We start from the raw sequence: 14,006 nt of genomic DNA, 5'->3' as shown, positions 1-14,006 counted from the left end.
TGCCTAATTTCTATTTTAGTTAGTCCAACTTCCGCTTCCAGCCATTGGGTTTTTATTATGTTTTGTTTCTCTGCTAGATTAAAGAGCTCTTTAGTATCTGCTATTTTCTCCCAGGTTAGGTATTTATACACTGTAATCAAATCAACTCTCAGGCCTGGTCTACGCTGGGGGCGGAGGGGGATCGATTTAAGTTATGCATCTTCAGCTACATTAATAACATAACTGTAGTCGATATACTTAGTTCTACTCACCGCGGTGTCTTCACTGCAGTGAATCGGCAGCTGACACTTCCCCATCAACTCCTCCTGTGCCTCTCGCTCCGGTGGAGTACCGGAGTCGACGGGAGAGCGCTCAGCAGTTGATTTATCGTGTCTAGACTAGACATGATAAATTGACCCCCACTGGATCGATCGCTGCCTGTCGATCCTGCGGGTAATGTAGACAAGCCCTCAGTCTTCTTTTTATAAGCTAACCAGATCAAACTCTTTAAGCCTCTCACTGTAAGGCATTTTCTCCAGCCCTCAAATCACCTTGGTGGCTCTTTTCTCCAATTTTTCAACATCATTTTTTAAAATGTAGACACTGGAACGTGACACAATGTTCCATTATCAGTCTCACCAACACTGCCCCCCTAATCCTGTTCATTACTGAATCACATTAGTCCTTTTTGCCACAGCATCGTGCTGGGAGCTCATGTTCAGTTGCTTGTTCACTGTGACCCCCTAAATATTTTTTAGCGTCACTGCTTTTCAGAATACCGTTCCCCAGGGTCTGGCCTGCACTGCTTGTTACCTTTGCATTTGGCAGTATTAAGATCAGGGCCGGCTCTAGCTTTTTTGCCGCCCCAGGCAAAAAAAAAAAAAAAAGGCGCCCGGACTGCCCAAAAAAAAAAAAACTGCAGCCGCAGGGATCGCGTGGAGGGTGGTCAAGGCAGCTTGCAGGGGGATGTAGGGCGGCACCCGCCCACTCCCTCCACCCGTGGGCAGCCAGGTGCTGCAGCCCGCTCACAGCCGGGCGAGAGGGGCTCCCCCCTCCGGCCTTGGGATGCCTTTCCCGGCCAGGCAGGCTCTGTTGGAGCCGACACACGCAGCGCTGGCTGGGGTCTGCGACCTCCGCACGGGGCCGGCATTGCAGCAGGGCTCGGCACAGTGCAAACGGCGCTGGGATCAGTGGGGCCCACCCCTCCGCTGCCCGCCGGGCCGCCTCGGAACCCTCCCTCTCTGCCACCGCTGCCCGCCGGGCCGCTGCAGAACCCTGCCTCCACTGCCCACCGGGCTGCCGCAGAACCCTTCCTCTTTCCGGTGCCCAGGGCCTGCAGGAAGTGCTGGCTCAGCCGCTCCTTTAAAGGCAGCTTGGCCGGGCTGGGCTCAGAGCACCGCAGGAGGCGGAGGCTGGTGCAGGCAGCAGGGAGTGGCGCGTCCTGGGGAGCCCGGTGGCAGGATGAGCTTCGGGGATCGCTAGTTCCTGCCACCCCCCCCAAGGCCAGGGTCCGTTCTCCTGCAGGGCTGGGCTGGCTGCCCCAAGATTGGCCGGAATGCTGCCCCTTACAATGTGCCGCCCCGGGCACGTGCTTTCTCGTCTGGTGCCTGGAGCCAGCCCTGATTAAGATGCATTTTGTTTGAATGGACCCAGCTTATCAAGAGATCTAGATCATTTAATGATGGGGCCAGGGCAGTCATATCATTTACCGTTCCGTCAATGTTTGTGTCAGCTACAAATTTGATCAGCATGATTTTATATTTGCCTCCAGACAATTGATAAAAATGTTGAATAGCATTGATCCTAGTACCGATCCATGTAGAGTCCCACTAGAAACACCCCCTTTTGAAAAAAGCGCCCATTGATAACTATTCTTTGAGATCTGTCAGTTAGCCAGTTATGAATCTACTTAACGTGTGCACTATTGGTATTGTATAGTGCTCGTTTTTCTAAATCAGAATGTCGTGTGATACTAAGTGAAATGCTGTACAAAAGTCTTAAGTATATTCATCTACCTTTATACCTTTATCAACCAAGCCTGTAATCACATCAGAGTGAAATCAGGTTTGTTTGACAAGTTCTATTTTCCATAAAACCATGTTGACTGACATTAATTATATTCTTATATTACAGTTCTTTATCCACTGAATAACTATATCAGCTTTCCCATTATTTTGCCCAGGGTTGATGTTTTTCTCTGTGTCTGGTCAACAGGGGCTTTAAGTCCATTAATAGCTCTACCTTAAGGCTCTTTAGCTCAAGCTATAGAAAGTCATGTTTAAGTTCAATTCCTGGGGTCAGCCGCAATGGCAGCCATCACAATTAGATATCATCAAGTGACTAATTGACCACTAGCCAAATTGACCATAAGTACACTGTAAAAAGTGTAATTACATTATTAGATAGGATATCCTCTGTTGTTGGCCATTGGTTTAACCAAAGTTTCTAAATGACCATTAGTGCCAAAATTAGTACTACTATATTCTTCTGGAGAATAACATGACTAGCCACAGAAGATGCATCACGAAAGGGAACATGAAATATCGGCTATCACGTAACTATCCATAAATGTTGGATTTCTACAAAGTGATTCTACTGCATCATAATTAAGGGTTTGAAAGTCAAATGATTTAAGTGCTAGTTTTAATTACTGCTTGGTGAACTTTAGTGTGTTAAAATTGTCACAACTTTCCTTGAGGATTAATCTCAAGCCAGGCAATACAGTGGGAAATTATTAACTCGTACTTTGGTTCAGCAATTATCTGCATTACAAGGTTTATGCAATTAGCTGTTTAAGATGTCATTATATTTTGCCATCTGGTACACAGGAGTTTATGCATATGAGCAGGCATGTATTGAAGTGATTTTCACTATATGACTCTTGATCTCAACCCAAATCATCACTATAATGAGTGGAAGACACAGTGTACAGTACATTAGTGGCAGGTGCATACTATCAAGCTTCATTTTAATAGAAGACTTTCATTTTTCCATTTTAAAGTATTCTGCACAAGTGCTGGGAAATTAATTACACGTTTGCAATTTAGCAAAGACCAAAGACATGTTATTGCAAAATGTTAAGGAACATCAGTTTTCAGAAAGGGAGCCACTAAATTTATGTTCTTTCCTTCTATACCATAGGGTCAAATTCTGCCTCCAGGTACCAACATGAATGTCTCACTGAAGTGAGTGAGAAATGTCTGCTCACATCCTAGTGAACAGAATTTAACCCTCCGTGATTTATTTGTGAAACTCCTAAGAGAGTGGTAAATCTCGCAAAGCTGTGGATCAAGGGAAATAACAGAGCAATTTACATTGAGAGCAAACTGATAGGATGCCTTGAAACCCACCAATGGTGTGATACCTGTGAAACCCTTGACAGTGGTTAGCCAGCTGGTGTGCAGTGATTGCTATCTATTGCTGCGTACATAACTGCCTCGTTGTCACCTTGTGTTTCTCCCCACTCCTGTTTATCTGTCTTTGCCATATCCACCTGTTGGCTCTCATCCTAAACTTAGTCCCTTCCCCACAGAGCTTACAATCTATCTCTTTGGGTATGTCTGGACAGTGCCTAGCTCAATGGCATCCCGGCCTCCTGGCACCACTACAATACAAATCATAAATATTAACAACAGACCATTATATCGAGTTATGATAATACATGCTATTTCTACATAGATGGGGCTCAGAGTATTTCATAATCATTAACAAATTAATCCCCCCCCCATCACCTCTGTGAGGTAAACTGAGGAACTGAAAGGCTAAGTGACTTTATTGAGTACAGAAGAACTCTATAGCAAAGACCAGAATAGAACCTTGGGGGCCCTATATACAAGGGACCCTTCATATGCAGAAGTACCATTATGAATCAGGGCACTGATCCTTATAGTATTACAATACTATCATTCATCTGTAAATACCAGGCACGAAAAATGTATATAGATGAGGAGGGGGAAATTACATGGATGGGATGGTTTGAGTGTTCAGAGGCAGGGAACGGATTTTCAGGGGAGGGAATTTCCCTGGCTTCTCCCACTACCATCACTGCCTACTCTCCACTATACTTTGTCTGAATTACACTTTAGAATATAAGATCTACAGTCTCGTTGCTTAGTTCCTGCTACCCCAGTTTCAGAAAGTCCTCCTTTTGTGAAAGGTATTTAGTATCACATACGTGTATAGTTCACAGACATGCTGTGAAATTTGGTCAATCTTCCAGCAACTCAAATCTCGCATGCATTTTTTTTTTAGTATTGCTTCTCATCTTATGTTCTGTATACTCTTAATTGCTTGGAGCAATGAATAATAATTTAGATCCAAGGGGCTGGAAAAAGTCATCTCAGCAAGGTATGCTTCCAATTACAGCCCCTGAAATTCCCAGCATGAGAATTGTGCTCTCTGTGTCTGTTTGCACAAGTCGGAACTTCATTATTGAATTACATTAAAAGGACGCCCTCTGGTGTCCCATTTTATTACATGGGTAAAAGAAAAGTGGACTGCAGAGTCCATGGGGTTATTAATTATTATTATTATTTTATTTTATTATATTAGTTTGGGATGGGAAATTTTTTCTCCTAAGGGATAAGTCACTCAATGAAGCTGACATTAAATATTTGTATGGAATAGATTTAAAGTGTTCCTTCAGATCAGAATATCTGAGATTTTGCATGAAAAGATTTTTTCTACAGGGCTGAGGGAAATGATCCCAGAAGACCTAACAAAAATATTACACAAATCTGTGCACACACACTAAGGTGCAGAACTTGCCTCTTCTAGAAAATCAGTGTTGACGGGTCTGTGGTTCATTTTACCGTTAGTCAGAGATTATTACATAATATATAAACACTTTTCTCATATAACAATGTATATATTGTTATATGAGAAATATAAAAATGCTTAGAGAAATATAAGAGTATTTCCCACATTCATGCATGTGCAATGATATCCATCTGGAAAATAACTGGAAATGTTTTTCGAAGTGGAGCCAAATACTCACTCAGCCACAGTGCCCACTGATGAAAATAAACAGGTGATAAATATAAAGTAAGGGAAAATTAACATTCAGAAATGTGCAATATGTTTGATCCCCAGAACAAAACAGATTAACAATTAAAATCCAGGCAGGGAGCTTGGTCCTGAAACTTTTACTCTAACACAAGTAGCCCCATTGACCTCAGTGGAGCTATTCAGATAAGTAAGGATGGCTAAGGTGAGCAAGTGTAGCAGGATAGGACTCATATGTTAAGTTTGCTGGACCAAATCCTCACCTGAGGTAAACTGATGTGTGAAGTCAATGGTGCTACACCAATTTATACCAGCTGAAGATCTATCTTCCTAGATCAGTATGTCCTCTAACATCCAACCACCCACTTACCCTTCATTTTATTAATAATTTATTTCTTCTTTACAAATATTCTTGTTTTCTGCAAGAAAAAGCATCTCTTCCTTTAAATAAACATAAACCAGTCTTGGGAAGGACTGAAGCGTTAATTGAAGGTCACTGGAATTTTTCTGATCATTACAAATCCATTGCGAACAGAGCAGCCATTGAAAAGTGACACTGATGAATGAGGAGGGCTGCTGGTTTCCTTGGAAAAGTTGGGTTGCTAGTAGTGAGAAATGTGTCATTTATTTTCCCAGGAGAATGTTACTTTTTTTCTCTCCCTCCCCCTCCTCTCCAAATCCTTTTGAATTGTGTAAATATCCATGTTCGCAAAAGTTAAGATGAAGACGACAGAGCAGCATGTAATTCCACCAGGATCATTCCCCTTTCCAACAAGCAAGTAATTAGAATAATTAAAATTGGGTTCTAGTAACATATTATCAGCACACCAAAGCTTAACAACGCAATGGTAAATGTGTGGAAAAGATGCTGCATCTACATATTGGACTAGAGAACTTCATCTTGGTTGTATTCTTTTGGCTTATAGTTGTCCTTTTATTTTTGAGAGTGGAGAGTCGTCTCCTTTCCTTACATGCATTACATAAACCCATGCAATGACCTTCCCTTATTTTATATAAATCCATACTCCTATACCCCAGTACTCTAAGATTGTAAGACAACAGTCAAAAAAGCTGCCTTAGCACTATTGTGAACTGTAATGTTTAAAGCCATTACTGTAGAATACTGTTGTGTTCTCATAAGGGTTTATATTTGCAGAGGAGCTGTCTAAAACTGTGACTACGGGGCAAAATTACTGTGTCCTGCCAGACATCCTAGAACACTTATTCTCAAGGGCTGGTGCATATATCAATACAGTTACCTCGGGCTTTTGCCATTGATTCTGGTTAAGCATTCCCCATTGCAATCTCCTCCCTACTTTAATGATAAATTCTGGGCCCACTCTTTGGGCTGATCCCCTGCTGCCTGTCTGCCAATTACCTTTGCATGCTCTAATCTACAGCAGATTTTAGGCTACTCTGCATCCCAGCCTGGTGCTTTGGAGCAGCAGCAGGACTGGATTTAGGGGCAGGCGACTACCTGGGGTGCCAGCCTTGGGGTGCTGTAAAGTATTCAAAAGTTTAACAAATGGAGGTGGGCACTGAAGATGCTCCTTGCCTGCGGTGCCATTTGGCTTAGGGCCAGCCCTGAGCAGCAGAATACCTTTTGGAGAAACCCAGGCTCCATGGTGGGTTAGATTAGCTCCATTGAAGGGCCTGAGACTGCAGGTCTTTCTGATTCAGATAATCCCATTGAAGACAGTGGGATTATTTGTCTGAGGGTGAATTCGTATGAGTAAAGTTTTCAGGACTGGGCCTTTAGAGGGTCATAGAGGTGGGAGATTTCCTGCTGAAGCAAAAGAGAGGGCAAGAAAGTTGCTGGAACAGCCAGGAGTCTTCGTCTGGTAAACTGGTACAGGTGACTAAAAATTTTAGGAATCAGCAAAGAGTGTTTTGTACACCAAATACTGGCCTCCACTGTACAGATTATTCAGATCTACTCCAATGTAAGGGCTACATTTTCAAAAGCGTCTAAAGCCTGTCTTTAATTTTGACTGACAGTCCCTCTAAATGCATACTTAGGTTGCAAGCTCTTTGGGGCAGAGACCATCTCTTTGTGTTTGTAAACTGTCTAGCACAATGGGGCCTTGGTCCATGATTAGGGTGCCTAGTGCTACCGTAATACAAATAATGACGAGACCATTAATTGATAAATGGGCATTGTTATCTGTATGTGTAGTCACATGTGTAAATTTCTCATTCGCATAGGTCACTGATAGTGCACACAGACCTATGCGCACAAAGTAAGCTCAGAACTGTACACAAAATAAGAGGTCTTGTTTAGACAATTTGAAGCATTTGTTGTTAAATTGCACTTCTGTAAGATTACAACAACGCAAAGGGAATATATGCAGGTACAAATACATAATAATGCATATTGGTGTGGTTGTCTGAATGCTGAAAAAAATGGTAATACTTTGAAGGACTGGAGCATTGTATAATTTTATTTTCATTCCATATATATTCCATACATAAAAGTTCAGGTTGTGTGGTTTCCTTAAAGCAGAGGAGATGTAATAGGTGTGTTTTATTGTCACCTGGGTTTGAAGATCATAAAGAATCACTTGAATAAAGATACCTGACCTAGAATCAGTGCTTCGGTTATAATTCGATCAAACCCTTCATTGTTGAGCCTAGCAACAACTGCAGTCACAACGCGCTCAGAGCGCAAGCTCCCTTGAGGCTGTGAGGCTGCTGTTCCTAAATTCACCACTAGGGGGTGATGAAACTGGGACTTTAGGAACAGTGGCTTTGGGGCAGGGATGTTGTCTGGTTTCAGCTGCAAGTTTGTGGTGATTTTTCTTCTGGATCCTCTCTTTCAACCACTTCATTCTGTTGGGCCGTTTCCGTGTGACTGTGCAAAGAGGGACTTGCCTACTTACTGGAGCCAAAATACACATTCATCATTCCGCAAAGTACCAGGTAGTGTTACATGGCCTCTTGGACCTGGCCCTTCCCCTGTGCAATGTTTATGTGAATGAAACAGAAGCCTGATAAGCTCGGCTCCTTGGGATCAAAACCTATTTTTCCACTTGGTGTTTGTATATACAGGTGAAAATCTTTAAGATTATGCTGCAGTGGAGTTGCGGGGGTGGGGGAGGAGGTGTTCCATGGAAACACGTTGTGAGGAAGAACCACATTGCAGCACGTCCCATGTGTTGAGGCATAGGCCTTATGAAAGGTGATACCCCGGGATTGCCTCTAGGTGGCGCGCTGACCGTCTCACTCTGTGTCAAGGGATGACTCAGGGGAGCACATTCAATGCCTTGCACACAAGCCAACTACTCCAAATAATACAGAAATACTTCAGTGACCACTCTTGATTTTGGGAAATAGAAAAATCCCAGCCTTTAGGGTCTAAGGCTGGGGGGGGGTGTACTAAGGAAGAAAGTTTTAACTTCAAGCCATATTAACTGAAGTCACCCCCTCCTTGCTAAAGACACATTAGCCTGCAAGCTCATTCCCCCAGCCAGATTTCCTGTGTGGAGCTGGGGTGAGGGGCATGTGATATTGCCCAGATGAAGTGAACAGTGGACGGGGCCTGGATATAACGTTTACAAGTTTTCTTTTTGGGAATGAGGGTGGCGGGCACCAAGATATACGAAAAGGGAGAGGGGGAATCAGCTCCACTTGTAGGGGGAGGGGGAATGGGGTAGATGAATGGACAGTGTGGGATGTCTGCGTCTCCCATGGCACCTGTTACAGCATGAGTCGGTTCCAACCCCCGTGCATCTCCCCAGTACCAAAAAGAAATCTGGAGCGTCCAAACTGTTCTCCGCTGGCTCGCTCCCTTTGAAAGTCTGCGGCCAGCGGGAGTTTTACCAAGTCGCTCTACGGATCGCGCCTTCCAGCTCAGAATGAAGCTGTTCTCAATATGTTTCATAAGAGAATTTGTTAGCAGCGGTGCCTCTTGCTAAGGCAAGCAGGTGGTCAGGGACCCCTTTGCAGATCAGTCGAGCCGTGGGGAACTGCCAGGCTCGGCGCAAAGACCCTTCGCCACCAGTGCTGGGGAACCGCAGAGGTGGTTTTCCTGCGTGCCTTTACTTTGGTTTTTCGGTTCTTTACGCAGCCCAGAGCCGTGTGCTCTACTGCTGAAGTCTCTGTCCCCCGATTGTCTTTGGGAAAAGAGTCTAGCAAAGACAACCCCGTTCACATGGAGCTCCACTGACGTGCCTACCGAATAGCGGTCGATTGAAAGCAACAGGGATTGTGGCCATTAGCTTAAATGGGAGCTCGAGCGGGCCTTTTACTTCTGTTCTTTGCTACGATGACTGAATGAGAGGGACTGCTCCCAGTGAAGTCAGTGAAAGTTCAGGTGGCAGTTTGGTCTGCATAAAGACAAATCTCCTATGAAAGTAGACAGGGGCTAGGCTCCAGAAATTATATATATATATATAATTTCTATATATAGATATATAGATATATAACGAAAACCAGGTAAAATCTATATTAAATTGGATCTATCCATGATTGCACCACGTTTTACACTTTTAGACATAGCATTTTTCTATTTTCTCTAGCTAATATATTACTAGTTTGTTTGTATATCTTCCTTAATCTGTTGCCTAAATTATTGCCACATTATGAGTACATGGTGTTAGGCAGTGCGTCAATCCTCCTTGATTTAAAAATAGTAGAATAGGGTTTGTTGGTTGGTTTGTTTTGCTAGGAGATAACGTGAAATGGCAATACGTAATTGAGTAGTGATTAGGTGTGGAGACCAACAAATGAAAAAAAATGTATTTGGTTACACTGCTTAAAACATTAATCACATAACGTTGTTACGTTATATTAGCAAAATATCCTTATCATCAAAAGCTATTTATCTTTCAATCTCCCCAATAGAGCACAGCCTGCAATGTGTATTGTTATTTTATGGTTTTAATTACATGATGTCCGTTGAATATATTTTACACGTGGTATTTAAACAATTAAAGGCAACGTTATTAAAAGTACTGGACTAAACTCTGCCAAACCTCGTAAGAGCACGTTACAAACACTGGAACAGTGAACACCAGCTGTCTTTTAATTCACTGTTAACTTTTTAAAGAAAACCAGTCGCACTGCAGTTCAACTTTGTTTTGTTCTGCGGCCTAATGGAAGTTTGGGGGCTAAAGGGCTGAACCTTAGTTCTTTCCTATGATCCCACTGTTTAAATCGAATTAGACAGTAATTGATTAAAAAAAAACACGTATTTAATTTGAAGTAAGTCCTCCTGTATCATTTTAGTTATTACATGCAAATTACAGACCTCATCTTGCTGTCTACTTCGGTAAAACTCCCTTTGACTTCTCTGAAGTTTGGCTTCAGGATCAGGCCCTGTGCATTGTGATAAGGAGTCACTATGCAGCACTTTTCCAGTCCCTCCGGAGTGGTGCGGGGTAGTAGTTTGCACTTAAAAAAAAAAAAAAAAAACGAGGTTACTTTAATTTCACCAGCCAAAAGACAGGGAGTGACTCTCTCATAATAGACCTTCTGTCGGATATTGTGAGTATTTTGTGCCAAAATACAGAAGGTGAACTTCTAACATTCACAAAGCGGGTGTAGTTGCAAGTCACTCTGGCATGGAACTAATGATCCATGAACACGCACATTTCATAACAGGGGAAAGTAAAACTATCTAGCAACTCTGTGGCCTAGCAATGAAATCAAAGCGTGTCTCAGTATTTCCTAGAAAGGATTAGTGACCAAGAACTAACAGGCGACTGTAAAAAAAAAAAAAAAAAAGACCTTTGAATAAAATCATCTAAAATGAAATGATTGGTTGTGGCTTTTCAGAGACCAATTTGTCACATGTGGTAACATGCAGATAGGGATGAACTAGGATCGATTCGGTATCACCAGCGACACAGGCAGTGAGGCCCAATCCTAGACTGATGCCAGCCAAAGGAAGTTTATGGAGGAGATCTCTAATCTCTGCAAAGGCAACGAGGCCCGATCCTGCCTTGAATGAAGTCAAGGGGCGTTTTAGGAGCACGCCTCCGAGCTGCGTAGATTGAATAACTTTATATGATTAAATCTGCTCGACTTTTTTTTGTAATGACCCGTAAGGCAAAGCCATGACCAGGATGGATGCAGCCAGTGCTGGGCACCCCGGAGGTGTGTCTGACACGTGCCAGGCTGGAGAGGGGGCTGGGCGGAAGGGAAGGGGGTGAATACCCTGGATGTGCTGATCGCCGCGGCTCTGTTTATAGGCTGAAGTTCCAACCCGGCCATAAAGATAACAGACGCCATAAAGTTACTAATCGGAGCCCCAGGCAGTGAAATGATAATTGCTCATAAATTGCTCCTTTGGCCCAAGGGTACAAGTGACTTCAGCGCTGTTGTACGACTCCAAATAAATGGTTTGGGGGTTTTTTTATGCTTAAATTGTTGACTTGAAACGTGTGTGTGTGTGTCATGCACATCTGTCCAGCCTCAAGTCAGATAGCCAGGGTGAACCGGAGTCTCTTGGTGGCTCTCCCTCCGCCCCCTCCCCCCCACTGGAGCACACCCAGGATTGAGGGAGGGAGGCAGGTTCTGCTGCCCTTGGTCGGGAGCGTGGCGCCCTGTAGGATCCAGGGTGCTGCTGGGCCGTGTCTCGTGTGTGCCTTGCAACACCCCAACTGCCCACAGCCATTGTCAGCAGCGCTCTGCTCTGGCACAGCTGGAAACTGACTCGTCCCTGCTGCTCGGCTTGGCCTGTCGGCCCCATGCAGCGAGGGCCCGTGACTTGCCATCTTTGCTGGACGTGAAAACGGATCGAAATCTTCCGTCCTCCCCCGGCCGCGCCCCCTCCCTCCTGTTTCCAGGGAGGATTCCTCCCGGGCCCCATCCTGCTCTCCCCGAAGGCTTTAATGGCGGCGGGATCGGGCCCTGCCGGGGCTATAGGCGCCTGTTGGCGTCAGGGTAGATCTCACTCTACGGCGCGCAAGGAGTGCAGGGTGCAACCTCCCAGCTGGGGGAGAAGCGCCCTGGGCTAGAGGGAGCTGTCTAAAAGGGCCCGCAGTCCTTGCCCCAGTTGGGGGGGATCTGACTCCTGAAGGGTTTACAGGATACATTGGAAATCTCCTGGACGCTGGGTATGGCCATGAGTATGCGGCAAAGGGCTTTGCCCTCCATCTCTGGCTGCTCAGCTAACCTGGGTTTTCCGGGCAGCAGGAGCTGAACTGGTTTCTAGTGGGGATTGGAAATGGTCCCTGGGTTCTTGTAGGGGGCTAGGCTGGATATAGGACGTCCTAGGAGAGATTATTCTTAGGGGAAGTGTCAGCTTTGTCTCCCAAAAGAGCACCACGAACAGGAGTCAGGCAATGGGCAGGCCTCCTCTGTGTTCACTGTTGCTTGTCTGCGCTCCTGGGGGACAGCAAAATCACTCTGGACCCTCCTCAGCCTACCCTGGGCACCTAACCGCTTCTGTGGAGGGACAAGCTCGCCTAAATCCCCTGGCAAGTTTGCCTTACTGTGTTGATCTTATTATTTTAAGTTATCCGAGGTGCCTTGTGCCTTGAGCCAGGTAAGTCAGTGGAGAGAACAGAAGTTCTAGCTCTAGGCCTCTTGACACTCGCCCTTCAACCCAATTCAAAAGTCAAATGGCGAAACTGTCTCTTCTCCGTGGGTTGGGCTGTGGGCAGAGGTTTCTTTTATGATCCGTCTAGTCAACGGATGCTCCCCCCACTCTGAGTTTTGAGCTGATATGGCGTCAACCCCGACTCCTGTTAAACTTTCTCGGCCTCTCAGTTAAGGGTGGGGGGGGAGCATTCATGATTTTTTTCTCGGTAGTATTGATATATATTCTCTCATCTCTTTTCTGACTGACTTACATGACTTGCAGCCTCACATCCTCTAAATAAACAGTCTCCGCTTTGATTTGTGCTAATTACACTGATGCTGTGATGTGGTTTAATTTCAATAGTGCTTGCAGCAGTTGAAAATTTCCTACAGAGTTGGTGGGAATTTTTTTTTTTTTTTTTTGGCATGATTGTAAACTTTATCTTCACCTTCAGCTTTATATTTATAATATTATATTATCAGGTGGATGAAGGGTACTAACTGAGGCTCATGAACCTGAGGGACTTCAGCACCGGCCTTTGCAACTGTAGTGTGAAATGCTTAAATCTTGGAGAGAGGGTATTTCTACAAAGAAAAAAAAACCCAAAACTTTATTACATACACTGTTCTAAATACTGGACTAGTAATGTAGCTTTCTTTTACCTTCTTACTTAATTTTTTTAACTCTACATTTTCCTCTATGAAGTTGTACCATTTTCCCAACTGAAGGCCAGAGGTAACAGTTTACATAAAGGTTTAATGTTACAGCGACGATATGTCTGTAATCTTTAGAGTCACGGTATGTTAGAACATAATGCCAAAATTCTCTTAGTGTACAAAGTTTGGAGCCTAGTAATAAGTTCTTAAAATGCCAAATTAGGTTTAAATCTATATTATTTGTTTTTAAATTGTAAGGAGTGAAAAATAAATCTGAAGATTTGATTTGTGATGGGGCACTTGTTCCCTCTTCTCTCTCACTAACAAGCTTTGAGTTAGAGAAAATGTTTGCATCCCACTAGTGTGCTAGTCCCTTTGGGTGTTTATATATAAATCCCCATTTTAACACAGGTATGTTATACGTATCAGTTGTTTGTAGACATTATAAAGTATAATGTGTGTGTGTGTGTGGTTATCTTATCATACAGGGAGTTTCAAAAGTGTCTCGGTGACTTAGGAAAACAAGTATAATTGACTTTCAATTAAACCTGTGGCTCTAAAGCCACTTTTGAAACTCCCACCCATAATGCGTGTGTATATATTTCTAACTTCGATTGACATAAGAGAACAAAATGGCACTCTGTTCACATCAATAATCCACCGACATGGGTCACAATAGTAAGAATGGACCTAGTAGACCTTGGAAGGAAATGTTACGATTTATTGTCTATACGGATTATAGCAATGCTACAAACACTTTTCAGATTGTCTTTCGCTACCATTAAAAAATGCATCTAGAATGCACATGCAAAGCTGCATTAGTTGTGCTAAATGCCTAACTT

At 43.8% G+C, this 14,006-nt stretch overlaps 1 long non-coding RNA gene across 3 annotated transcripts in view; it reads right to left on the bottom strand.

Annotated features, from left to right (window-relative positions):
- The window catches only part of LOC128841547 (uncharacterized), a 52,867-nt gene that overhangs the window by 36,773 nt on the left and 2,088 nt on the right, over window positions 1-14,006 (bottom strand). For all 3 annotated transcript variants that reach the window (XR_008445872.1, XR_008445874.1, XR_008445873.1), the window contains exons 2-3: window positions 10,232-10,374; window positions 252-426 (exon numbers count right to left, since the gene is read on the bottom strand). This is a non-coding gene — a long non-coding RNA (uncharacterized LOC128841547). The remainder of the gene's footprint in view (window positions 1-251; window positions 427-10,231; window positions 10,375-14,006) is intronic.

Source organism: Malaclemys terrapin, chromosome 8, assembly GCF_027887155.1.
Source record: "Malaclemys terrapin pileata isolate rMalTer1 chromosome 8, rMalTer1.hap1, whole genome shotgun sequence".
In the NCBI taxonomy this organism is placed as follows: domain Eukaryota; kingdom Metazoa; phylum Chordata; order Testudines; family Emydidae; genus Malaclemys; species Malaclemys terrapin.
This window is presented reverse-complemented; position numbering and strand designations above follow the sequence as displayed.